The sequence below is a fragment of the Ranitomeya variabilis genome, chromosome 3 (genome assembly GCF_051348905.1).
Source record: "Ranitomeya variabilis isolate aRanVar5 chromosome 3, aRanVar5.hap1, whole genome shotgun sequence".
NCBI classification, from domain to species: Eukaryota; Metazoa; Chordata; class Amphibia; order Anura; family Dendrobatidae; genus Ranitomeya; species Ranitomeya variabilis.
In genome coordinates, this window is record NC_135234.1 from 322,864,313 (window position 1) to 322,889,920 (window position 25,608).

At 44.2% G+C, this 25,608-nt stretch overlaps 1 protein-coding gene and 1 long non-coding RNA gene across 12 annotated transcripts in view; one reads left to right on the forward strand and one right to left on the reverse strand.

Moving 5' to 3' along the window:
- Window positions 1-25,608, reverse strand: part of LOC143815937 (protein 4.1-like) — a 405,258-nt gene that overhangs the window by 356,160 nt on the left and 23,490 nt on the right. For 5 of the 11 annotated variants that reach the window (XM_077295757.1, XM_077295755.1, XM_077295753.1 and 2 more), the window contains exon 2: window positions 7,243-7,339. The exons of the other annotated variants lie outside the window; for them this stretch is intronic. The gene's annotated coding sequence lies outside the window, so the exon portion shown is untranslated. The remainder of the gene's footprint in view (window positions 1-7,242; window positions 7,340-25,608) is intronic. 11 annotated transcript variants of the gene reach the window in all.
- LOC143815939 (uncharacterized) overlaps window positions 1-25,608 on the forward strand; it is a 51,581-nt gene that overhangs the window by 6,976 nt on the left and 18,997 nt on the right. The window lies entirely within an intron of this gene.

The window sequence follows — 25,608 nt, forward strand, 5'->3', positions numbered from 1 at the left end:
ATTTTGAATTTTTATTCTGTTAAACCAGAGAGTTATGTGATACAAAATAGTTAATAAATAACATTTCCCACATGTCTACTTTACATCAGCACAATTTTGGAAACAAATTTTTTTTTTGCTAGGAAGTTATAAGGGTTAAAATTTGACCAGTGATTTCTCATTTTTACAACAAAATTTACAAAACCATTTTTTTTAGGGACCACCTCACATTTGAAGTCAGTTTGAGGGTTCTATATGGCTGAAAATACCCCAAAGTGACACCATTCTAAAAACTGCACCCCTCAAGGTGCTCAAAACCACATTCAAGAAGTTTATTAACCCTTCAGGTGTTTCACAGCAGCAGAAGCAACATGGAAGGAAAAAATGAACATTTAACTTTTTAGTCACAAAAATGATCTTTTAGCAACATTTTTTTTATTTTCCCAAGGGTAAAAGGAAAAACTGGACCACGAACGATGTTGTCCAATTTGTCCTGAGTACGCTGATACCTCATATGTGGGGGTAAACCACTGTTTGGGCATACGGCAGGGCTTGGAAGGAAAGGAGCGCCATTTGACTTTTTGAATGAAAAATTGGCTCCAATCTTTAGCGGACACCATGTCGCGTTTGGAGAGCCCCCGTGTGCCTAAACATTGGAGCTCCCCCACAAGTGACCCCATTTTCGAAACTAGACCCCCCAAGGAACTTATCTAGAAGCATAGTGAGCACTTTAAACCCCCAGGTGCTTCACAAATTGATCCGTAAAAATTAAACAGTACTTTTTTTTCACAAAAAAATTATTTTAGCCTCAATTTTTTCATTTTCACATGGGCAACAGGATAAAATGGATCCTAAAATTTGTTGGACAATTTCTCCTGAGTACACTGATACCTCACATGTGGGGGTAAACCACTGTTTGGGCACATGGTAAGGCTCGGAAGGGAAGGAGCGCCATTTGACTTTTTGAATGAAAAATGATCTCCATCGCTAGCAGAGACCATGTCACGTTTGGAGAGCCCCCGTGTGCCTAAACATTGGAGCGCTCCCACAAGTGACCCCATTTTGGAAAGTAGACCCGCCAAGGAACTTATCTAGAAGCATAGTGAGCACTTTAAACTCTCAGGTGCTTCACAAATTGATCCGTAAAAATTAAAAAGTACTTTTTTTTCACACAAAATTTCTTTTAGCCTCAATTTTTTCATTTTCACATGGGCAACAGGATAAAATGGATCCTAAAATTTGTTGGGCAATTTCTGCTGAGTATGTTGATACCTCATATGTGGGGGTAAACCACTGTTTGGGTGCACGGCAAGGCTCGGAAGGGGAGGCGTGCCATTTGACTTTTTGAATGGAAAATTAGCTCCAATCGTTAGCGAACACCATGTCGCGTTTGGAGAGCCCCTGTGTGCCTAAACATTGGAGCTCCCCTACACGTGACCCCATTTTGGAAACTAGACCCCCCAAGGAACTTATCTAGATGCATAGTGAGCACTTATAACCCCCAGGTGCTTCACAGAAGTTTATAACGCAGAGCCGTGAAAATAAAAAAATAATTTTTCTTTCCTCAAAAATGAGTTTTAGCCCAGGATTTTTTAATTTTCCAAGGGTAATAGGAGAAATTGGACCCCAAATGTTGTTGTCCAGTTTGTCCTGAGTACGATGATACCCCATATGTGGGGGTAAACCACTGTTTGGGCACACGGCAGGGCTCGGAAGGGAAGGCACGCCATTTGGCTTTTTGAATGGAAAATTAGCTCCAATCATTAGCGGACACCATGTCACGTTTGGAGAGCCCCTGTGTGCCTAAACATTGGAGCTCCCTAACAAGTGACCCCATTTTGGAAACTAGACCTCCCAAGGAACTAATCTAGATGTGTGGTGAGCACTTTGAACCCCCAAGTGCTTCGCAGAAGTTTATAACGCAGAGCCGTGAAAATAATAAATGTGTTTCCTTTCCTCAAAAATATTTTTTTAGCCCAGAATTTTTTATTTTTGCAAGGGTAACAGGAGAAATTGGACCCCAAAAGTTGTTGTCCAGTTTCTCCTGAGTACGCTGATACCCCATATGTGGGGGTAAACCACTGTTTGGGCACATGCCGGGGCTCGGAAGGGAAGTAGTGACGTTTTGGAATGCAGACTTTGATGGAATGGTCTGCTGGCGTCACGTTGCATTTGCAGAGCCCCTGATATGCCTAAACAGTAGAAACACCCCACAAGTGACCCCATTTTGGAAACTAGACCCCCCAAGGAACTAATCTAGATGTGTGGTGAGCACTTTCAATCCCCAAGTGCTTCACAGAAGTTTACAACGCAGAGCCGTGAAAATAAAAAATCATTTTTCTTTCCTCAAAAAAGATGTTTTAGCAAGCAATTTTTTATTTTCACAAGGGTAACAGGAGAAATTGGGCCCCAATGTTTGTTGCCCAGTTTGTTGTGAGTACAGTGATACCCCATATGTGGGGGTAAACCACTGTTTGGGCGCACGTCAGGGCTCGGAAGGGAAGTAGTGACATTTGAAATGCAGACTTTGATGGAATGGTCTGCGGGCGTCACGTTGCATTTGCAGAGCCCCTGATGTGCCTAAACAGTAGAAACACCCCACAAGTGACCCCATTTTGGAAACTAGACCCCCCAAGGAACTTATCTAGATGTGTGATGAGCACGTTCAACCTCCAAGTGCTTCACAGAAGTTTACAACGCAGAGCCGTGAAAATAAAAAATAATTCTTCTTTCCTCAAAAATTATGTCTTAGCAAGTAATTTTTTATTTTTGCAAGGGTAACAGGAGAAATTGGACCCCAACAGTTGTTGCCCAGTTTGTCCTGAGTACGCTGGTACCCCAAATGTGGGGGTAAACCACTGTTTGGGCACACGTCGGGGCTTGGAAGGGAGGGAGCACCATTTGACTTTTTGAATGCAAGATTGGCTGGAATCAATGGTGGCGCCATGTTGCGTTTGGAGACCCCTGATGTGCCCTAACAGTGGAAACCCCTCATTTCTAACTTCAACACTAACCCCAACACACCCCTAATCCTAATCCCAACTGTAGCCATAACCCTAATCCCAACCCTAACCCCAACACACCCCTAACCACAACCCTAACCCCAACACACCCGTAACCCTAATTCCAACCCTAGCCCTAATTCCAACCCTAACCCTAAGGGTATGTGCCCACGTAGCGGATTCGTGTGAGATTTTTCCGCACGACTTTTGAAAAATCTGCAAGTAAAAGGCACTGCGTTTTACCTGCGGATTTACAGCAGATTTCCAGTGTTTTTTTGTGCGGATTTCACCTGCGGATTCCTATTGAGGAACAGGTGTAAAACGCTGCGGAATCCGCACAAAGAATTGACATGCTGTGGAAAATACAACGCAGCGTTTCTGCACGGAATTTTCCGCACCATGGGCACAGCGGATTTGGTTTTCCATAGGTGTACACGGTACTGTAAACCTGATGGAAAACTGCTACGAATTCGCAGCGGCCAATCCGCTGCGGATCCGCGGCCGATCCGCTGCGGATCCGCGGCCGATCCGCTGCGGATCCGCGGCCGATCCGCCGCGGATCCGCTGCCAAATCCGCACATGCCATAACCCTAACCCTACCCGTAACCCTAACCCTAGTTCTAACCCTAACCCTAGTTCTAACCCTAACCACAGTGGGAAAAAAAAAAAATATATATTTTCTTTATTTTATTATTGTCCCTATCTATGGGGGTGATAAAGGGGGGGGTTTATTTATTATTTTTTTTATTTTGATCGCTGTGGTAGAACCTACCACAGCGATCAAAATGTACCTGTAAGGAATCTGCCGGCCGGCGGGCGTACTAAGCATGCGCCCGCCATTTTGGAAGATGGCGGCGCCCAGCGAGGAGACGGCCGGACACCGGGAGGATCGGTAAGTATGAAGGGGTGGTGGGGGGGTGGATCTGAGCACAGGGGGGGTGATCGGAGGACGGGGGGAGCGGACAGCAGGACGGGGGAGCGGGCAGGAGCACGGGGCAGCGGAGCACAGGACGGAGGGGACCGGACCCCATAACGGAGCGGTGGGGGGGCGATCGGTGGGGTGGGGGGTGGTCACTTCAGGTTTTCCAGCCATGGCCGATGATATTGCAGCATCGGCCATGGCTGGATTGTAATATTTCACCTGTTTTTTAGGTGAAATATTACAAATCGCTCTGATTGGCAGTTTCACTTTCAACAGCCAATCAGAGCGATCGTAGCCACGGGGGGGTGAAGCCACCCCCCCTGGGCTGAAGCACCACTCCCCCTCTCCCTGCAGATCGGGTAAAATAGGAGTTAACCCCTTCACCCGATCTGCAGGGACGCGATCATTCCATGACGCCACATAGGCGTCATGGGTCGGATTGGCACGGGTTTTCATGACGCCTATGTGGCGTCATGGGTCGGGAAGGGGTTAAAGAATGACAGCGATGGCGCCAAAGAGTATATACCGTACAGTTGCTAAGGTGGGGCCCTGACATGGGATACTCACCACACACGGGGATATGAACACACACAAAATGCGCCACACACTACCACGTGCTTGAACACATATACCACCCTCAGCACACGTTTCACCACACACACACCAACCTCGCCACATAAAATCTTGCTGCACACAACTTGCTACACTAACCTGTCACATGCAACTCGACACACAAAAAGTTGCTACACGCATGTCACCACACGCAACTCAACACACACAACTTGACACATGAAACTCGCCCTAAAACACACAGAAGTCTGGTATTATCCTTCAAAAATAAAAATCTGATTAATAAGCAGACAAACTACAAGAGCAACAATTGTACCATATAGGAAATACGGCAGCTGTCAGTCACATGACCTGTCTATTATGTGTATGTGTGAGCTAATATATACTGCCAGGGGGGAGGGCTTCCTGTTGGCTGGGGATTTATCAGGCTGCCAATAGCAACCAATCACAGCTCAGCTTCTATTTTGCTACAGTTAATTAATCTGAGCTCTGATTGGTTAATATAGGCAACAAAGACATTCTCAGTATAAGGCCGGAGTCACACTACAGCGAGATACGGCCGAGTCTCGCAGGTTAAAACTAAGCTCTGGCACCGGCACTGTGGAGTGGAGCGTGCAGCTCCATGTATTGCTGTGCGGCTGCACGCTCCGCTCTGGAGTGTCGGTGCCAGAGCTTAGTTTTAACCTGCGAGACTCGGCCGTATCTCGCTGTGTGTGATCCCGGCCTTACAAAGCTAATATATGTTAAGAAATGCTTCTATTAGCTTAGTTTTTGCCTTTTAATAATTACATTTCTATCTATTTGTTTTGTGGTTTTTGTGTGCAGAATAAATTTTTGTTAACACATTCTATTTTGCTAACAGCAGTCATTAACCCGGGCGAAGCCGGGTAGTACAGCTAGTAAGTAAGTATATATATATATATATATATATATATATATATATATATATATATATATATATATATATATATATATATATATATATATATATATATATATATATTCTGTATTTATATTTAATTCAGCGCGATATATGTGAAAAGCCGGTAATTCAATTGCCGGCTTTTCATTTCTCCTTCACAAACCCGACAGGATATGAGACATGGTTCACATACAGTAAACCATCTCATATCCCCTTTTTTTTGCATATTCCACACTACTAATGTTAGTAGTGTGTATGTGCAAAATTTGGGCGCTGTAGCTGCTAAAATAAAGGGTTAAATCGCGGAAAAAATTGGCGTGGGCTCCCGCGCAATTTTCTCCGCCAGAGTGGTAAAGCCAGTGACTGAGGGCAGATATTAATAGCCTAGAGAGGGTCCATGGTTATTGCGCCCCCCCCCCCGGCTACAAACATCTGCCCCCAGCCACCCCAGAAAAGGCACATCTGGAAGATGCGCCTATTCTGCCACTTGGCCACTCTCTTCCCACTCCCGTGTAGCGGTGGGATATGGGGTAATGAAGGGTTAATGTCACCTTGCTATTGTAAGGTGACATTAAGCCAGATTAATAATGGAGAGGCGTCAATTATGACACCTATCCATTATTAATCCAATTGTATGAAAGGGTTAAAAAAAAACACACGTTATTAAAAAGTATTTTAATGAAATAAACACACGGGTTGTTTTAATATTTTATTGCTCTCTCAATCCACCTGAAGACCCTCGCTCTGAAAAATAATAAACCAACAATATACATACCTTCAGATGATCTGTCACGTCCCACGATGTAAATCCATCTGAAGGGGTTAAATCATTTTACAGCCAGGAGCTGTGCTAAAGCACTCGCTCGTGCCTGTAAACCCCCGGGTACTGAAAGGAAATCAGGATGATCTGTACTTACCTTGAGTTGCGGTGATGCGCCCTCTGCTGGATGTCCTCATGAACTGGAGCCTTGGAAAAGTTCCCACGCTCGAGTTCATCTGCTGGGGGCAGATGTTTGTAGCCGGGGGGGGGGCCAATAACCATGGACCCTCTCTAGGCTATTAATATCTGCCCTCAGTCACTGGCTTTACCACTCTGGCGGAGAAAATTGCGCGGGAGCCCATGCCAATTTTTTCCGTCATTTAACCCTTTATTTTAGCAGCTACAGCACCCAAATTTTGCACATACACACTACTAACATTAGTAGTGTGGAATATGCAAAGAAAAAGGGGATATGAGATGGTTTACTGTATGTAAACCATGTCTCATATCATGTTGGGTTTGTGAAGGAGAAATGAAAAGCCGGCAATTGAATTACCGGCTTTTCACTAACACCGCTGCGTATTTCTCGCAAGTCACACTGCTGGTCCGTGTGGAATCCGTATTTTTCTCGCCCCCATAGACTTTCATTGGCGATTTTTTTGTGTAATACGGTGACAAACGCAGCATGCTGCGATTTTCTACGGCCGTACAAGACCGTATATTACGGATGCGTAATATATGGCAGATAGGAGCAGCCCCATAGAGATTCATTGGGCCGTGTGTAATGCGTATTTTACGGACGTAGTTTATGCGCTCATACGTCCGTAAAACTCGCTAGTGTGAGGCCGGCCTAAATGGTTAACAGAGTGTGGGGGCCTCCTCTTTATCCCCATTGGCACCCTGAGATCATGATTGTGTGTTGATGTTTGCCATGGCAGTTCAAGGCCAAATAGCAGCCTTAGAGTCTGCCGGTTGTAGTGACCTGTTCAGAAGTTAGTGACATTTAGGTGGCAAAAACACATTCTACATTTCTGTCATGCCACTTTGCATTAATTCCAGAAAATGAAATGAAGGAAAAATAAACTACCTGACAGCAGTTTTCGGTATGTCAGGGGGTGCTGTATTAAAATGGTATCACTTTTGTGGGGTTTCCAGTATATAGAACCAACAACGTCACTTCAAACCTGGATAGGTCCATAAAAAAAAATAATAATTTCATAAATTTCCTTGGAAAAATTGCTGCTACATTTTTAATGTTAAGATGCTAATTAAATAAAACAACATTTTACAAATGGTGCTGATGTAAAGCAGACATGAGGGAAATGTTAAAATGGTATTTATTAATGTTTTTCTGTGGTATGACTATGTATTAAAAGGGATAATCATTAAAAGTTTGAAAATTTCATTTTTATATTTGTTACATTCCTGATTTTTTTTTATAAATAAAACAAAACATATTGACATACATTGTACTTTAGGATAATGGCAAATTTGTCACACACAAAAAAAAAAAAAAAAATCTCCACATCAATAGGACATGTTGAAGCGTTCCAGAGTCATTACCATATAAATTGACACTTGTCAGATTTCAAAAATTTTGCCGTGTCACTTAGGCTACGTTCACATTTGTGCGGCGCAGCGTCGGCGACGCAACGCACAACGCATGCAAAACGCAGCTCTTTGTGACGCATGCGTCCAATTTTGGCATGATTTTCGGCGCAAAAAAATGCATCGTGCAGCGTTCTGTGCGCCCTGACGCTTGCGCCAAAAATGACGCATGCGTCACAAAACGCAAGACAACGCATGTCCATGCGCCCCCATGTTAAATATAGGGGCGCATGACGCATGCGTCGCCGAACCTGCGCCCGACACAACGCAAATGTGAACGTAGCCTAAGGGGTTAAAACAATTCTCTAAAAACAATGTGAGACTTGCGTTTTTTCACAATTTCTCCCCATTTGGAATTTTTTTCCCCTTTTTCAGCACACTATGTGGTAAAATCAATGGTGTCAATCAAAATTTACAACTCGTCCCACAATAAGCAACCCCTCATATGTCTATGTGGACAGAAAAATAAAGTTGTGGCTGTGGGAAGAAGAGGAGAAAAAAAAAAAACAAACGCAAAAATGGAAATTTGCCACTGTGTGAAGCGGTCAAAGGATTATCTTTTGAGCAGCTCAAAGCTTCTTAGATTCTTCTCACTCCCCGTTATCTAGCAGGACCACATGCTTCCTCCAGAGATCGTTCTGGTGAATAGCAGAGCTGCAGTATTAGGCCATGTTCACACTAGCAGGATTTGGTCATTTTTTTACCTCAGTATTTGTAAGCCAAAACCAGGAGTGGGTGATAAATATAGAAGTGGTGACATGTTTCTATTACCATATACTTTTCCTCTAATTGCCCAACGCTTGGTTTTGGCTTACAAATACTGAGGTAAAATACTGATCAAATACTGAATGTGACCTAAAAATGTATATTTTAAAAAAGGATGCAATACAGTGGACAATGGACATGATAGAAAGATGGTCTGTTTTAAATGGATGTAAAAAGATATCGAGTAAGGTCGTAGCGGGCCCATAAAGGGGAGGCCAACATGACAGGGCTTGAGCCGGAAATGGAGTGTGTGTATCCGTGTGTGTCCAGGATTGGCATCTGCACCGTCGCAGCTACAGCCACAAAATTTTGCACAGTCACAAGTCTGGACCCCGAGAGCATCAAGAGTGCAGTGCAGTCTCGCGAGATGATGACGTAGCGGTCTCACGAGACCGCTACGTCATCATATCGCGAGAACGCAATGCATGGAGCAGTCACCTGAGGGTCGCGAGGAGCGGGAAAGGCCTGTTCTGGATCCGAGGGGCCGACGGACGGTGAGCATATAATTTTTTTTTTTCATTTTTAAAACCCCTTCCCGACCTTTGACGCCATGTAGGCGTCATGACAGCCGGTGCCAATCCGACCTGTGACGCCTATGTGGCGTCATGGAATGATCGCGTCCCTGCAGATCGGGTGAAAGGGTTAACTCCAATTTCACCCGATCTGCAGGGACAGGGGGAGTGGTACTTCAGCCCAGGGGGGGGGTGGCTTCACCCCCCCCCGTGGCTATGATCGCTGATTGGCTGTTGAAAGTGAAACAGCCAATCAGAGCGATTTGTAATATTTCACTATGAAAACTGGTGAAATATTACAATCCAGCCATGGCCGATGCTGCAATACCATCGGCCATGGCTGGAAACACTGGTCTGCACCCCCCCACCGCCACCGATCACCTCCCCAGTCCTCCATCCTGTGCTCCGCTCCCCTCCGTCCCAAAGCAAGAAGAAAAGGGTAGCATGCATAATAAAAGGGATCACCACAAAAAATATATTAACAAAATATAACAAATTTTTATTAAATCACACTTGAATACACTACAAAAGAGTATTAAAAACACTTAAAATAACAGCATGAGGCAAACAAGAAAACACGACCTGTAATAAGGTCAGGCCACAGTGTCACCCCACATACAGGCTACCAAGACGAATTTGGGAGATGTAGGGATGGAAAAGAACCTAATGTATCAGGCCTCTGTAGCTATAAATAGCCAAGAGGAGTAACCCATCCTATACTACCTGACATGAATAGACCAGGCCTCCTAGGTAGCGTTCCTGCAAGATAGGTCAGGGCTGATAAGAGATGGCAGTCAGCAGGGGTGGCACCGGGCAAGAACGCTCCCCTCCGTCGTCCTGTCCACTCCCCCGTCCTCCTGTCCGCTCCCCCCGTGCTCCGATCACCCCCCCCCCTCATACTTACCGAGCTTCCCAGCGTCCGTCCGTCTTCTCCACGGGCGCCGCCATCTTCCAAAATGGCGGGCGCATGTGCAGTGCGCCCGCCGAATCTGCCAGCCACCAGATTCGTTCCAGCTACATTTTGATCACTGTGATAAAACCTATCACAGTGATCATGTAGCAGTGTTCCATCAGGTTTACAGTACCATGCGCTGTGCCCACGGAAAATACAACGCAGCATTTCCGTGCGGTATTTTCCACAGCATGTTAATTCTTTGTGCGGATTCCGCAGCGTTTTACACCTGTTCCTCAATAGGAATCCGCAGGTGAAATCTGCATACAAAAACACTGGAAATCCGCGGTAAATCCGCAGGTAAAACGAAGTGCCTTTTACCTGCGGATTTTTCAAAAACGGTGCGGAAAAATCTCACACGAATCCGCAACGTGGGCACATAGCCTTAGGGTTGGAATTAGGGCTAGGGTTGGAAATAGGGTTAATAGGCTTGTCGTTAGGATTATGGTTAGGGGTGTGTTGGGGTTAGGGTTAGGGTTGGGATTAGGGTTGGGATTAGGGTTGTGGTTAGGAGTGTGTTGGGGTTAGGGTTGTGATTAGGGTTATGGCTACAGTTGGGATTAGGGTTAGGGGTGTGTTGGGGTTAGTGTTGGAGTTAGAATTGAGGGGTTTCCACTGTTTAGGCACATCAGGGGTCTCCAAACGCAACATGGCGCCACCATTGATTCCAGCCAATCTTGCGTTCAAAAAGTCAAATGGTGCTCCCTCCCTTCCGAGCCCTGACGTGCGCCCAAACAGTGGTTTACCCCCACATATGGGGTACTAGTATACTCAGGACAAACTGGGCAACAACTATTGGGGTCCAATTTCTCCTGTTACCCTTGCGAAAATAAAAAATTGCTTGCTAAAACATCATTTTTGAGGAAAGAAAAATGATTTTTTAATTTTCACGGCTCTGCGTTATAAACTTCTGTAAAGCACTTGGGGGTTCAAAGTGCTCACCACATATCTAGATTAGTTCCTTGGGAGGTCTAGTTTCCAAAATGGGGTCACTTGTGGGGGAGCTCCAATGTTTAGGCACACAGGGGGCTCTCCAAACGCGACATGGTGTCCGCTAATGATTGGAGCTAATTTTCCATTCAAAAAGCCAAATGGCGTGCCTTCCCTTCCGAGCCCTGCTGTGCGCCCAAACAGTGGTTTACCCCCACATATGGGGTATCAACGTACTCAGGACAAACTGGACAACAACATTTGGGGTCCAATTTATCCTGTTACCCTTGGGAAAATAAAAAATTCTGGGCTAAAATTCATTTTTGAGGAAAGAAAAATTATTTTTTATTTTCACGGCTCTGCGTTATAAACTTCTGTGAAGCACCTGGGGGTTTAAAGTGCTCACTATGCTTCTAGATAAGTTCCTTGGGGGGTCTAGTTTCCAAAATGGGGTCACTTGTGGGGGAGCTCCAATGTTTAGGCACACAGGGGGCTCTCCAAACGCGACATGGTGTCCGCTAAAGATTGGAGCCAATTTTTCATTCAAAAAGTCAAACGGCGCTCCTTCCCTTCCGAGCCCTGCCGTGCGCCCAAACAGTGGTTTACCCCCACATATGAGGTATCAGCGTGCTCAGGACAAATTGGACAACAACGTTCGTGGTACAGTTTCTCCTTTTACCCTTGGGAAAATAAAAAAAATTGTTGCTAAAAGATCATTTTTGTGACTAAAAAGTTAAATGTTCATTTTTTCCTTCCATGTTGCTTCTGCTGCTTTGAAGCACCTGAAGAGTTAATAAACTTCTTGAATGTGGTTTTGAGTACCTTGAGGGGTGCAGTTTTTAGAATGGTGTCACTTTTGGGTATTTTCAGCCATATAGAACCCTCAAACTGACTTCAAATGTGAGGTGGTCCCTAAAATAAATGGTTTTGTAAATTTTGTTGTAAAAATGAGAAATCACTGGTCAAATTTTAACGCTTGTAACTTCCTAGCAAAAAAAAATTTTGTTTCCAAAATTGTGATGATGTAAAGTAGACATGTGGGAAATGTTATTTATTAACTATTTTGTGTCACATAACTCTCTGGTTTAACAGAATAAAAATTAAAAATGTGAAAATTGCAAAATTTTCAAAATTTTCGCCAAATTTCAGTTTTTTTCACAAATAAACTCAGAAATTATCGACCTAAATTTACCACTAACATGAAGCCCATGAAGCTCAGAATTGCAAAAAACGGCCAGGTCATTAAGGTCAAAATAGGCTGGGTCATGAAGGGGTTAACATTAGATCTTTTCATGTATTTTCATGACTATGAAAGTTGTACATTCACACAGAAGGCATCAAAACTATGAATTAACACATGTGGCAAAAGGTGGCTACTTTGAAGAACCTAGAATATAAGACATAATTTCAGTTGTTTCACACTTTTTTGTTAAGTATATAATTCCACATGTGTTAATTCATAGTTTTGATGCCTTCAGTGTGAATTTACAATTTTCATAGTCATGAAAATACAGAAAAATCTTTAAATGAGAAGGTGTGTCCAAACTTCTGGTCTGTACTTATATTAGATAGATAGATAGATAGATATGTCTAAGGTCCACTTCCATCTGTTTGTCTGTCATGGAAATCCCGTGTCGCTGATTGGCCCCTACTCCCCTCCAGTCAGTGCCCCCTCCATACTCCCCTCCAGTCAGCGCCCACATAGCGTTTTAGCAGTCCGTTAATCGGACTGAGTTACAACGCGGCATTACACAGTCCGTTAACGCTGCCAGTAACCCTGTAAGTGTGACCAACTTTTTACTATTGATGCTGCCTATGCAGCATGAATAGTAAAAACATAATGTAAAAAAAAAATTCATTATATTCTCACCTTCTGGCGTCCGTGGCAGCCTTTCCCGCTCCTCGCGACGCTCCGTTCCCAGTAATGCATTGCGGCAATGACCCAAGATGATGTAGTGGTCTCATCACGGGTTATTACTGCAAGGCATTACTGGGAACGGAGCGTCGCGAGGAGCATCGCTAAAGGCCTGGGCTGGATCCGGGGGCCACCGGAAGGTGAGTATATAACTTATTTACTTATTTTAACCCCTTAACGACCGCCGATACACCTTTTAACGGCGGCCGCTAAGGGTACTTAAACCACAGCGCCGTTAATTAACGGCGCTGTGGAAAAAGTGAATAGCGCCCCCCAGAGTCGGATTTTCTCTGGGGTCTCGGTTGCCGAGGGTAGCCGAGACCCCAGAGAACATGATTCGGGGGGTTTTTACCGACCCCCGAGTTGCGATCGCCGGTAATTAACCGTTTACCGGCGGTCGCAACAAAAAAAAAAAAAAACGCGATTTGCCGTTTAATTTCTCTGTCCTCCGATGTGATCGCACATCGGAGGACAGAGAAATGTGGTCCCCGATGGCCCCCAATAGCCCCCCAATACTTACCTACCTGCCCCGGTGCTCCTCGTGTCTCCCCATGGGCGCCGCCATCTTTTTTCCGGGAAAAAATGGCGGGCGCACGCGCAGTGCGCCCGCCGCCCGGATGTTCTTTGGGGTCTCGGCTGCCGGGGGTAGCCGAGACCCCAAAGAACATGATCGGGGTCGGTTTGCACCGACCCCTGCTTTGCGATCGCCGGTAATTAACAGTTTACCGGCGACCGCAAAAAAAAAAAAAAAAAAAAAAAGCGATCAGTTATTTCTCTGTCCTCTGATGTGATCGCACATCAGAGGACAGAGAAATAGGGGGATTCGGGGACCCTATCATACTCACCCGGGGTCCCTGGGTCCTCTTCTGTCTTCTCCTGCCAGCCGGCTTTTTCATCATGGCGGGCGCATGCGCAGTGCGCCCGCCATCTGCTGCCATCTGCCGGCCGGCAGGAGAAGACAAGTTGGGGCTAAAATTAGGGTTAGGGTTAGGGTTGGGGCTAAATTTAGGGTTAGGCTACTTTCACACTAGCGTTTTTTGGCTTCCGTCGCAATGCGTCGTTGGAGAAAAAACGCATCCTGCAAAAGTGCTTGCAGGATGCGTTTTTTCTCCATTGGCTTGCATTAGCGACGCATTGCGACGGATTGCCACATGTCGCATCCATCGTGCGACGGATGCGTCGTGCTTCGGCGGACCGTCGACACAAAAAAAACTACATGTAACTTTTTTGTGCGACGTGTCCGCCATTTCCGACCGCGCATGCGTGGCCGGAACTCCGCCCCCGCCTCCCCGCACCTCACAATGGGGCAGCGGATGCGTTGAAAAAACAGCATCCGCTGCACCCGTTGTGCGGCGCTTACAACGCTAGCCTCGGTACGTCGGCCCGACACACTGCGATGGGCCGAGTACGACGCTAGTGTGAAAGTAGCCTTAGGCTTCTTTCACACTTGCGTCGGTACGGGGCGGTCGCAATGCGTCGGCCCGATGTACCGACGCACGTTGTGAAAATTGTGCACAACGTGGGCAGCGGATGCAGTTTTTCAACGCATCCGCTGCCCAGTCTATGTCCTGGGGAGGAGGGGGCAGAGTTACGGCCACGCATCCGCGGAAATGGCGGACGCGACGTACAAAAAAAAGGTTACATTGAACTTTTTTTGTGACGACGGGGGCTAAAGTTATGGTTAGGGTTGGGGCTAAAGTTAGGGTTGGGGCTAAAGTTAGGGTTAGAGTTGGGATTAGGGTTTGGATTAGGGTTGGGATTAGTGTTACGTTTGGGATTAGGGTTGGGATTAGGGTTAGGGTTGGGATTAGGGTTAGGGGTGTGTTGGATTTAGGGTTTTGATTAGGGTTATGGTTAGGGTTGAGATTAGGGCTGTTTTGGGGTTAGGGTTGTGATTATCGTTAGGGTTGTGATTAGGATTATGGATCGGGTTGAGATTAGGGTTAGGGCTGTGTTGGGGTTAGGGTTGGAGTTAGAATTGGGGGGTTTCCACTGTTTAGGTACATCAGGGGGTCTCCAAACACGACAGCCAATTTTGCGCTAAAAAAGTCAAATGGTACTCCCTCCCTTCTGAGCTCTGCCGTGCGCCCAAACAGTGGTTTACCCCCACATATGGGGCATCAGCGTACTCGGGATAAATTGGACAACAACTTTTGGGGTCCAATTTCTCCTGTTACCCTTGTGAAAATAAAAACTTGGGGGCTAAAAACCTTTTTTGTTGGAAAAAAATATATTTTTTTATTTTCACTACTCTGCATTATAAATTTCTGTGAAGCACTTGAGCTTTCAAAGTTCTCACCACATATCTAGATAAGTTCCTTAGGGGGTCTAGTTTCCAAAATTTGGTCACTTGTGGGGGTTTCTACTGTTTAGGTACATTAGGGGTCTGCAAACGCAACATAACGCCCGCAGACAATTCTATCAAAGTCTGCATTCCAAAATGGCGCTCCTTCCCTTCCGAGCTCTGCCGTGCGCCCAAACAGTGGTTTACCCCCACATATGGGGTACCAGCATACTCAGGACAAATTGGACAACAACTTTTGGGGTCCAATTTCTCTTGTTACCCTTGTGAAAATAAAAACTTGGGGGCTAAAAATCTTTATTGTTAAAAAATATATATTTTTTATTTTCACGACTCTGCATTATAAACTTCTGTGATGCATTTGGGCATTCAAAGTTCTCACTACACATCTAGATAAGTTCCATGGGGGGGTCTAGTTTCCAAAATGGGGTCACTTTTGGGGGGTTTCTGCTGTTTAGGCACATCAGGGGCTCTCCAAACGCGACATGGCGTCCGATCTCAATTCCAGTCAATTTTGCATTGAAAAGTCAAATGGCGCTCCTTTGCTTCCGAGCTCAGCCATGCGCCCAAACAGTGGTTTACCCCCACATATGGGGTGTCGGCGTACTCAAGACAAATTGTACAACAGCTTCTGGGGTCCATTTTCTCCTGTTACCCTTGGTAAAATAAAAATTTGGAGGCAAAAAGATCATTTTTGTAGAAAAAATTCGATTTTTTTATTTTCACGGCTCTACGTTATAAACTTCTGTGAAGCACCTGGGGGTTTAAAGTGCTCACCACACATCTAGATAAGTTCCTTAAGGGGTCTAGTTTCCAAAATGGTGTCATATGTGGGGGGTCTCTACTGTTTAGGCACATCAGCGGCTCTCCAAACGTGACATGGCGTCCGATCTCAATTCCAGCCAATTCTACATTGAAAAAGTAAAACGACACTCCTTCTCTTCCAAGCTCTGCGGTGCGCCCAAACAGTGGTTTACCCCCATATATGGGGTATCGACGTACTCAGGAGAAATTGTACAACAACTTTTGTGGTCTAATTTCTCCTGTTACCCTTGTTAAAATAAAAATTTGGGGGCAAAAAGATTATTTTTGTAGAAAAAATGAGATTTTTTATTTTCACGGCTCTACGTTATAAACTTCTGTGAAGCACTTGGGGGTTCAAAGTGCTCACCACACATCTAGATAAGTTCCTTGGGGGGTCTAGTTTCCAAAATGGTGTCACTTGTGGGGGGTTTCCACTGTTTAGGCACATTAGGGGCTCTCCAAACGCGACATGGCGTCCGATCTCAATTCCAGCCAATTCTGCATTGAAACAGTCAAACGGTGCTCCTTCACTTCCAAGCTCTGCGGTGCGCCCAAACAGTGGTTTACCTCCACATATGGGGTATCGGCGTACTCAGGAAAAATTGCACAACAAAATTTGTGGTTAAATTTCTGTTTTTACACTTGTGAAAATTAAAAAAAATGGTTCTGAAGTAAAATGTTTGCAAAAAAAAGTAAAATGTTCATTTTTTTCTTCCACATTGTTTTAGTTCCTGTGAAGTACGTAAAGGGTTAATAAACTTCTTGAATGTGGTTTTGAGCAGCTTGAGGGGTGCAGTTTTTAGAATGGTGTCACACTTGGTTATTTTCTATCATATAGACCCCTCAAAATCACTTCAAAGGTGATGTGGTCCCTAAAAAAAACATGGTGTTGTAAAAATGAGAAATTGCTGGTCAACTTTTAACCCTTATAACTCCCTAACAAAAAAAAAATTGTTTCCAAAATTGTGCTGATGTAAAGTAGACATGTGAGAAATGTTATTTATTAACTATTTTTTGTGACATCTCTCTGATTTAAGGGCATAAAAATACAAAGTTTGAAAATTGCAAAATTTTAAAAATTTTCGCCATATTTCCATTTTTTTCATAAATAATCGCAAGTAATATCGAAGAAATGTTACCACTAACTTGAAGTACAACATGTCACGAAAAAACAATCTCAGAATCAGCGGGATCCGATAAAGCGTTCCAGAGTTATAACCTCATAAAGTGACACTGGTCAGAATTGTAAAAATTGGCTCGGTCATTAAGTACCAAATTGGCTCTGTCACTAAGGGGTTAATTACCAGGGATATGCTGCCCACATTACTATATACACTGCGTGGGCTGTGCTATACACACACACACACACACACACACACTGCGTGGGCTGTGCTATACACACACACACACACACACACACACTGCGTGGGCTGTGCTATACACACACTGCGTGGGCCGTGCTATACACACACACACACACCGCGTGGGCCGTGCTATACACACACACACACTGCGTGGGCCGTGCTATACACACACACACACACTGCGTGGGCCGTGCTATACACACACACACACACTGCGTGGGCCGTGCTATACACACACACACACACACACACACTGCGTGGGCCGTGCTATACACACACACACACACACTGCGTGGGCCGTGCTATATACACACACACACACTGCGTGGGCTGTGCTATATACACACACACACTGCGTGGGCTGTGCTATATACACACACACACACTGCGTGGGCTGTGCTATATACACACACACACTGCGTGGGCTGTGCTATATACACACACACTGCGTGGACTGTGCTATACACACACACTGCGTGGGCTGTGCTATACACACACACTGCGTGGGCTGTGCTATACACACACACACACTGCGTGGGCTGTGCTATACACACACACACACTGCGTGGGCTGTGCTATACACACACTGCGTGGGCTGTGCTATACACACACTGCGTGGGCTGTGCTATATATACACACACACACACTGCGTGGGCTGTGCTATATACACACACACACACACACTGCGTGGGCTGCGCTATATACACACACACACTGCGTGGGCTGTGCTATATACACACACACACACACTGCGTGGGCTGTGCTATATACACACACACACACACTGCGTGGGCTGTGCTATATACACACACACACACTGCGTGGGCTGTGCTATATACACACACACACACTGCGTGGGCTGTGCTATACACACACACACTGCGTGGGCTGTGAGTCTTTCGCCCGGGGCCCTCAAAAACCTGCAGCCGGCCCTGGCTTCACTGATCGGCCGGCCAGTCGTGACCAAATCCTGTGTATTGATTGCATTATTCTGAAATCTTCGTAAATAAACTACATACATATTCTAGAATACCCGATGAGTGGTCATTCCCACCCATCTCTTATGACCGCTTGTAAAATCCGGCCCTGGAGCGGCCCAAAACAATCCTCTCAGCACTTTATGTGTTGGAGCATACCTCTGAGTTCACATCACCGCATCTAATAGCCCTGATGACACATACCTCCCCTCAAGGACTTGTCTGTCTAGATAGAGATATCAGAGTGCTGAGAGGATTGTTTTGGGCTGCTCCAGGGCCAGATTTTACAAGCGGTCATAAGAGATGGGTGGGAATGACCACTCACATATCCCACGCAAGGGGCGTGTTTTGGTGAATAAAATGGAGGCTAATTGCCTCATTCAGTGGCTGTGGCCGGAGATGTGGAGACCTCCATTGTGTGTTGTAAAAGACACTGACCTGTGCAGGCGGACCCGCTGTACTACAAGGACTGTGTACCTTTTTTTCCTGTTTGTTGCTTTGTGCCAGAAAAAGCTATTCATTTGTTTTTTTTTCTAACGAGAGCAGATTATGCCTTTTGAATAAACTTGGTTGGGGCTCCTTTTTGCATCAATTACTCCATCAATGTGATGTGGCATGGATGCGATCAGCCTGTGTGCTGGGGTGTTAAGGAAGCCCAGTTTGCTTTGACAGCAGCCTTCAGCTCATCTGCATTGTTGAGTCTGGTGTCTCATCTTCCTCTTGACAATACCCCTTATATTCTTTATGGGGTCAGGCGAGTTTGCTGGCCAATCAAGCACAGTGATACTGTTGGTTTTTAAACCAAGTATTGGTACTTTTGACAGTGTAGACAGGTGCCAAGTCCTGCTGGAGAGGGAAATTTCCATCTCTAAAAAGCTTGTCGGCAGAGGGAAGCATGAAGTGCTGTTTCATTTCCTGCGCTGCGCTGACTTGCTAAAAAAAAGTGGACCTACACCAGATGACATGGCTCCCCAAACCATCATGGATTGTGGAAACTTCACACTAGACCTCAAGCAGCTAGGATTGTGCACCTCTCCACTTTTCCTCCAGACTCTGGGACCTTGATTTTTAAATTAAATGCAAAATTTAATTTAATCTGAAACCACCTAGGACCACTGAGCAACAGTCCAGTTCTCCTTCTCCCAGGTAAGACACTTCTAGCGTTGTCTATTGGTTATGAGTGGCTTGACACAAGGAATGCGACACTTGTAGCCCATGTCCTGGATACGACTGTCGGGGCTCTTGAAGCAATGATTCCAGCAGCAGTCCAGTCCTTGTGAATCTCCCTCAAATTTCGAATGGCCTTTTAACAATCCTTTCAAGGCTGCGCTTATCCTGGTTGGTTGTGCACCTTTTTCTACCACACTGTTTCCTTCCACTCAACTTTCCATTAATATGCTTGGATACAACACTCTGTGAACAGCCAGCTTCTTTAGCAGTGACCTTGTGTGGCTTACCCTCCTTATGGAGTGTGTCAATGACTGCCTTCTGGACATCTGTCAAGTCAGCAGTCTTCCCCATGATTGTGGACCCTACTGAAACAGACTAAGGGACCTTTTTAAATGCTTATGAAGCCTTTGCAGGTGTTATTTTGTTAATACTTTACTGAGATAATGACTTGGGTTTTCATTGGCTGTAAGCCATAATAATCAATATTAAAAAAAAACAAAAAACACTTGAAATAGAACACTATAATGATGCTATATACGAGTTTCACTTTTTACATTGAAGAACTGAAATAAACTTTTTGAGGATATTCTAATTTTAATGGGAAGCACTTGTACATTAGTGTTAACCCCTTCACCCCGAAGCCTGTTTTCACCTAAGTGACAGGGCCAATTTTTACAATTCTGACCACTGTCACTTTATGAGGTCATAACTCTGAAACGCTTCAACGGATCCTGGTGATTCTGACATTGTTTTCTTGGGACATATTCTACTTCATGATAGTGGTAAAACTTCTTCGATATGACTTGCATTTATTTGTGGAAAAAAAAAATTTGACGAAAATTATGAAAATTTAGCAATTTTAAAACTTTTAGTTTTTATGCCCTTAAATTAGAGAGTTATATCACATAATATAGTTAATAAACAACATTTTCCACATGTCTGCTTTACATCAGCACAATTTTGGAAACAATTTTTTTTTGTTAGGGAGTTATAAGGGTTAAAAGTTGACCAGCGATTTCTCATTTTTGCAACAAAATTTGCAAAACCATTTTTTTTTACAGACCACCTCACACTTGAAGTGACTTTGAGGGATCTATATGACAGAAAATGCCCAAAAGTGACACCATTCTAAAAACTGCACCACTCAAGGTACTCAAAACCACATTCAAAAAGTTTATTAACCCTTCAGGTGCTTCACAGGAATTTTTGGAATGTTTAAAAAAAATTGAACATTTAACTTTTTTTTCACCAAATTTTTTACTTCAGATCCAATTTGTTTTATTTTACCAAGGGGAACAAGAGAAATTGGACCACAAAAGTCGTTGTACAATTTGTCCTGAGTACGCTGATACCCCACATGTTGGGGGTAAACCATTGATTGGGCACATGGCAGAGCTCGGAAGGGAAGGAGCGCCATTTGACTTTTCAATGCAAGATTTGCTGGAATTGAGATCGGAACCCATGTCGCGTTTGGAGAGCCCCTGACGTGCCTAAACAGTGGAAACCCCCCACAAGTGATCCCATTTTGGAAAGAAGACCCCCTAAGGAACTTATCTAGATGTGTGGTGAGCACTTTTAAGCCCCAATTGTTTCACTAAAGTTTAGAATGTAGCGCTGTGAAAATTAAAAAATAATTTTTTCTTTCCACAAAATGATGTTTTAGCCCGCAATTTTTTTTTCCCAAGGGTAACAGGAGAAATTGGACCACAAAAGTTATTGTCCAATTTGTCCTGAGTAAGCTGATACCACATACATGAAGCGGGACCACTGTTTGGGCGCACGGCAGAGCTCGGAAGGGAAGGAGCGCCGTTTGAAATGCAGACTTAGATGGATTGGTCTGCAGGCGTCATGTTGCATTTGCAGAGCCCCTGATGTACCTAAACAGTAGAAACACCACACAAGTGACCCCATATTGCAAACTAGACCCCCCTTATCTAGATGTGTTGTGAGAACTTTGAACCAACAAGTGTTTCACTACAGTTTATAACGCAGAGCCGTGAAAATAAAAAATATTTTTTTTTCCACGAAAATGTTATTTTAGCCCCCACGTTTTTATTTTCCCAAGGGTAACAGGACAAATTGGACCCCAAAAGTTGTTGTCCAACTTGTCCTGAGAATGCTGATACCCCATATGTTGGGGGGAACCACTGTTTGGGCGCACAGGAGAACTCGGAAGGGAAGGAGCACTGTTTTAGTTTTTCAAAGCAGAATTGGCTGGAATTGAGATCGGATGCCATGTCGCGTTTGGAGAGCCCCTGATGTGCCTAAACAGTGGAAACTCCCCAATTCTAACTGAAACCCTAACCCCAGCCCTAACCCCAACCCTAACCCTAGCCCTAACGGGAAAATGGAAATAAATACATTTTTTAAAATTTTATTATTTTTCCCTAACTAAGGGGGTGATGAAGAGGGGTTTGATTTACTTTTATAGCGTTTTTTTGGCGGATTTTTATGGTTGGCAGCCATCACACACTAAAACATGCTTTTTATTGCAAAAAAATAGTTTTTGCATCACCACATTTTGAGAGCTATAATTTGTCCATATTTTGGCCCACAGTCATGTGAGATCTTGTTTTTTGCAGGACGAGTTGACGTTTTTATTGATACCATTTTCGGGCGCATGACATTTTTTGATCGCTTTTTATTCCGATTTTTGGGAGGCGGAATGAACAAAAACCAGCAATTCCTGAAATTCTTTTAGGGGGGGCGTTTATACCATTCCACGTGTGGTAAAATTGATAAAGCATCTTTATTCTTCAGGTCAGTACGATTACAGCGATACCTCATTTATGTAATTTTTTTATGTTTTGGCGCTTTTACACAATAAAAACTATTTTATATAAAAAAAAATTTTTGCATCTCTTTATTCTGAGAGCTATAACTTTTTTATTTTTCTGCTGATGATGCGGTATGGCAGCTTTTTTTTTGCAAGATGACGTTTTCAGCGGTACCATGTTATTTATATCCGTCTTTTTGATTGCGTGTTATTCCACTTTTTGTTCGCCTGTATGATAATAAAGCGTTGTTTTTTATTTATTTTTTTTTGCGGTGTTCACTGAAGGGGTTAACTAGTGGGATAGTTTTATAGAGCGCGTCGTTACGGACGCGGCGATACCAAATGTGTACTTTTATTGTTTTTTTTTTATTTACATAAATAAATGGATTTACTGGGAAATGTTTTTTTTTTTCTTTATTTGGGGATTTTTTTTTTACTTTCTACCATTGTCCCAGGGTGGGAGATCACTGTATTAGATCAGATCGTTGATCTGACAGTGTGCATAGCACTCTGTCAGATCAGCGATCTGACAGGCAAGTTCAGGAGGCTTTCCGGCGCCTGCTCTCAGCAACTCTCAGCAGGCGCTGGCTAACCACGTCATTTCATGACCCGGAAGGAGTCCCGCGGCCATCTTGGATCCGGGGACTCCTTCCGGATCACCGGAGCAACGCGATCTCATCGCGTTGCTCCGGTGGGAGAGCGCAGGGAGCCCCCGTCCCTGCGCGATCCCCCTCTATGCCGCTGTCACTACTAGCGGCGATCGTGGGCATTGCTGCGGGGTGTCAGCTGTCATATACAGCTGACACCCGCACCCGATCACCGCGGCGCTCAGCGCGAGACCGCGGTGATCGGTGCGCCATACTAGTACTGCGGCTGGCACAAATGCAGTGCCGGCAGCGCAGTACTAGTACGGTGCATGTCACGAAGGGGTTAATGTACCGTGGCATGTAAAGTTTGGGCAATCTTGAGAAAATGGCAGTGGAGCTGCAGGAAGCATTCCTCAGCTTACTGCCCGAAGCTTTCTTCCTGACACAGGTGCGTGCTACTTGATGACATCAGCAAGCAGCACACACCTGTGTCAGAGAAAGTTGCAGGGAGATGGTCGGAGAGGTGAGTGGTGGTGCATGTTAGTTGTTATTTTAACCAATACACTGGGGAGAGGACACTGAGGGGTGGTGGAGAGGACAATGATGAGGGCGGTGGAGGAGAACAATCATTGAGCTGGTGGAGAGGACACTTAGGTGTAGTGGGGGGAGAACAATGATGGTGGGGGGGAAGACACCAATGTGGTGGAGGAAAAGAATGATGGGGGTGGTGGAGAAGACAATAAGTGGGGTGGGCATTGCGATGGGAGTACAAAGGACTTATGAACAGGGGGAGGAGGAGGTTAGATATGGAAGTAAAATGAATTGGGTGGAGGAGGAAGGTGCCAAGTCCCTGATAGTGTTATAATGAATTGTAAGATGGGGGATGACGCTATCAGGGACTTAAAATTTATTGGTGAGTGGGAGAGGAGGGGTTAAGGTGCATAGGACACTTTATAATGAACTGAAAGATGGGAGAAGATGCTGTCAAGGACTTGTAATGAATTAGGAGGTGGCAGAGGATGTTCAGTATCTGAATGTCTTCTCCCATCCCCAAATTCATTATGACTAGTTGGCTCGTGCGAAATTTTCGCACATTGGTTGTTGGGGGCGCAGTCAATTTCAGGAAAATCAAGCTGATCAAATGAAAATGTACATAATGAGATGATGAACACAGATGTGAAAAAAAAAAAAGAAAATATATATATATATATATATATATATATATATATATATATATATATATATTTTTTATATGTCCATTTTCCAAGCTGGCGAGAAAATCTCACCATACGGATGCTTACATGCAAGAAAAATCACATCCTCCCACTGAACACTGATGACATACGGATCACTGTTCAGGGAACATTTCTGCAATTCTCGTCCATGTAAAATGGACTGATTTTTTATTTTTTTATACATTGTGTGTGACTCCAGCCTAAAGGAGATCCCACAACATTAAACATAATGGTATTTTAGTTACTGATCAGAAGGGGTCTCATTGTCAGGACCTTGCAAAAGAACAGGGGCAGCAGCATTTTTTTCCCTTCCACAGTAGCACTGCTATCTATCTGTAGTGTAGGGAAGTACAACACTGCCCTATGCATGTGAACAGAGCAGCTCCCTGTACTGCAGTGCCATTTGACAGTAAAAATGATGAAGGAGAATTTACCCCATAACTGAGCGTATTTACACCATTGTATAATAATTGGGAATATCCCTTTAACCCCTTCATGACCCAGCCTATTTTGGCCTTAATGACCTGGCCGTTTTTTGCAATTCTGACCAGTGTCCCTTTATGAGGTAATAACTCAGGAACGCTTCAACGGATCCTAGCGATTCTGAGATTGTTTTTTCGTGACATATTGGGCTTCATGTTAGTGGTAAATTTAGGTCGATAATTTCTGAGTTTATTTGTGAAAAAAAACGGAAATTTGGCGAAAATTTTGAAAATTTCGCAATTTTCACATTTTTAATTTTTATTCTGTTAAACCAGAGAGTTATGTGACATAAAATAGTTAATAAATAACGTTTCCCACATGTCTACTTTACATCAGCACAATTTTGGAAACAATTTTTTTTTTTTTGCTAGGAAGTTATAAGGGTTAAAATTTGACCAGTGATTTCTCATTTTTACAACAAAATTTACAAAACCATTTTTTTTAGGGACCACCTCACATTTGAAGTCATTTTGAGGGTTCTATATGGCTGAAAATACCCAAAAGTGACACCATTCTAAAAACTGCACCCCTCAAGGTGCTCAAAACCACATTCAAGAAGTTTATTAACCCTTCAGGTGTTTCACAGCAGCAGAAGCAACATGGAAGTAAAAAATGAACATTTAACTTTTTAGTCACAAAAATTATCTTTTAGCAACAATTTTTTTATTTTCCCAAGGGTAAAAGGAGAAACTGGACCACGGACGTTGTTGTCCAATTTGTCCTGAGTACGCTGATACCTCATATGTGGGGGTAAACCACTGTTTGGGCGCACGGCAGGGCTCAGAAGGGAAGGAGCGCCATTTGACTTTTTGAATGAAAAATTGGCTCCAATCGTTAGCGGACACCATGTCGAGTTTGGAGAGCCCCTGTGTGCCTAAACATTGGAGCTCCCCCACAAGTGACCACATTTTGGAAACTAGACCCCCCAAGGAACTTATCTAGAAGCATAGTGAGCACTTTAAACCCCCAGGTGCTTCACAAATTGATCCGTAAAAATGAAACAGTTCTTTTTTTTCACAAAAAAATTATTTTAGCCTCAATTTTTTCATTTTCACATGGGCAACAGGATGAAA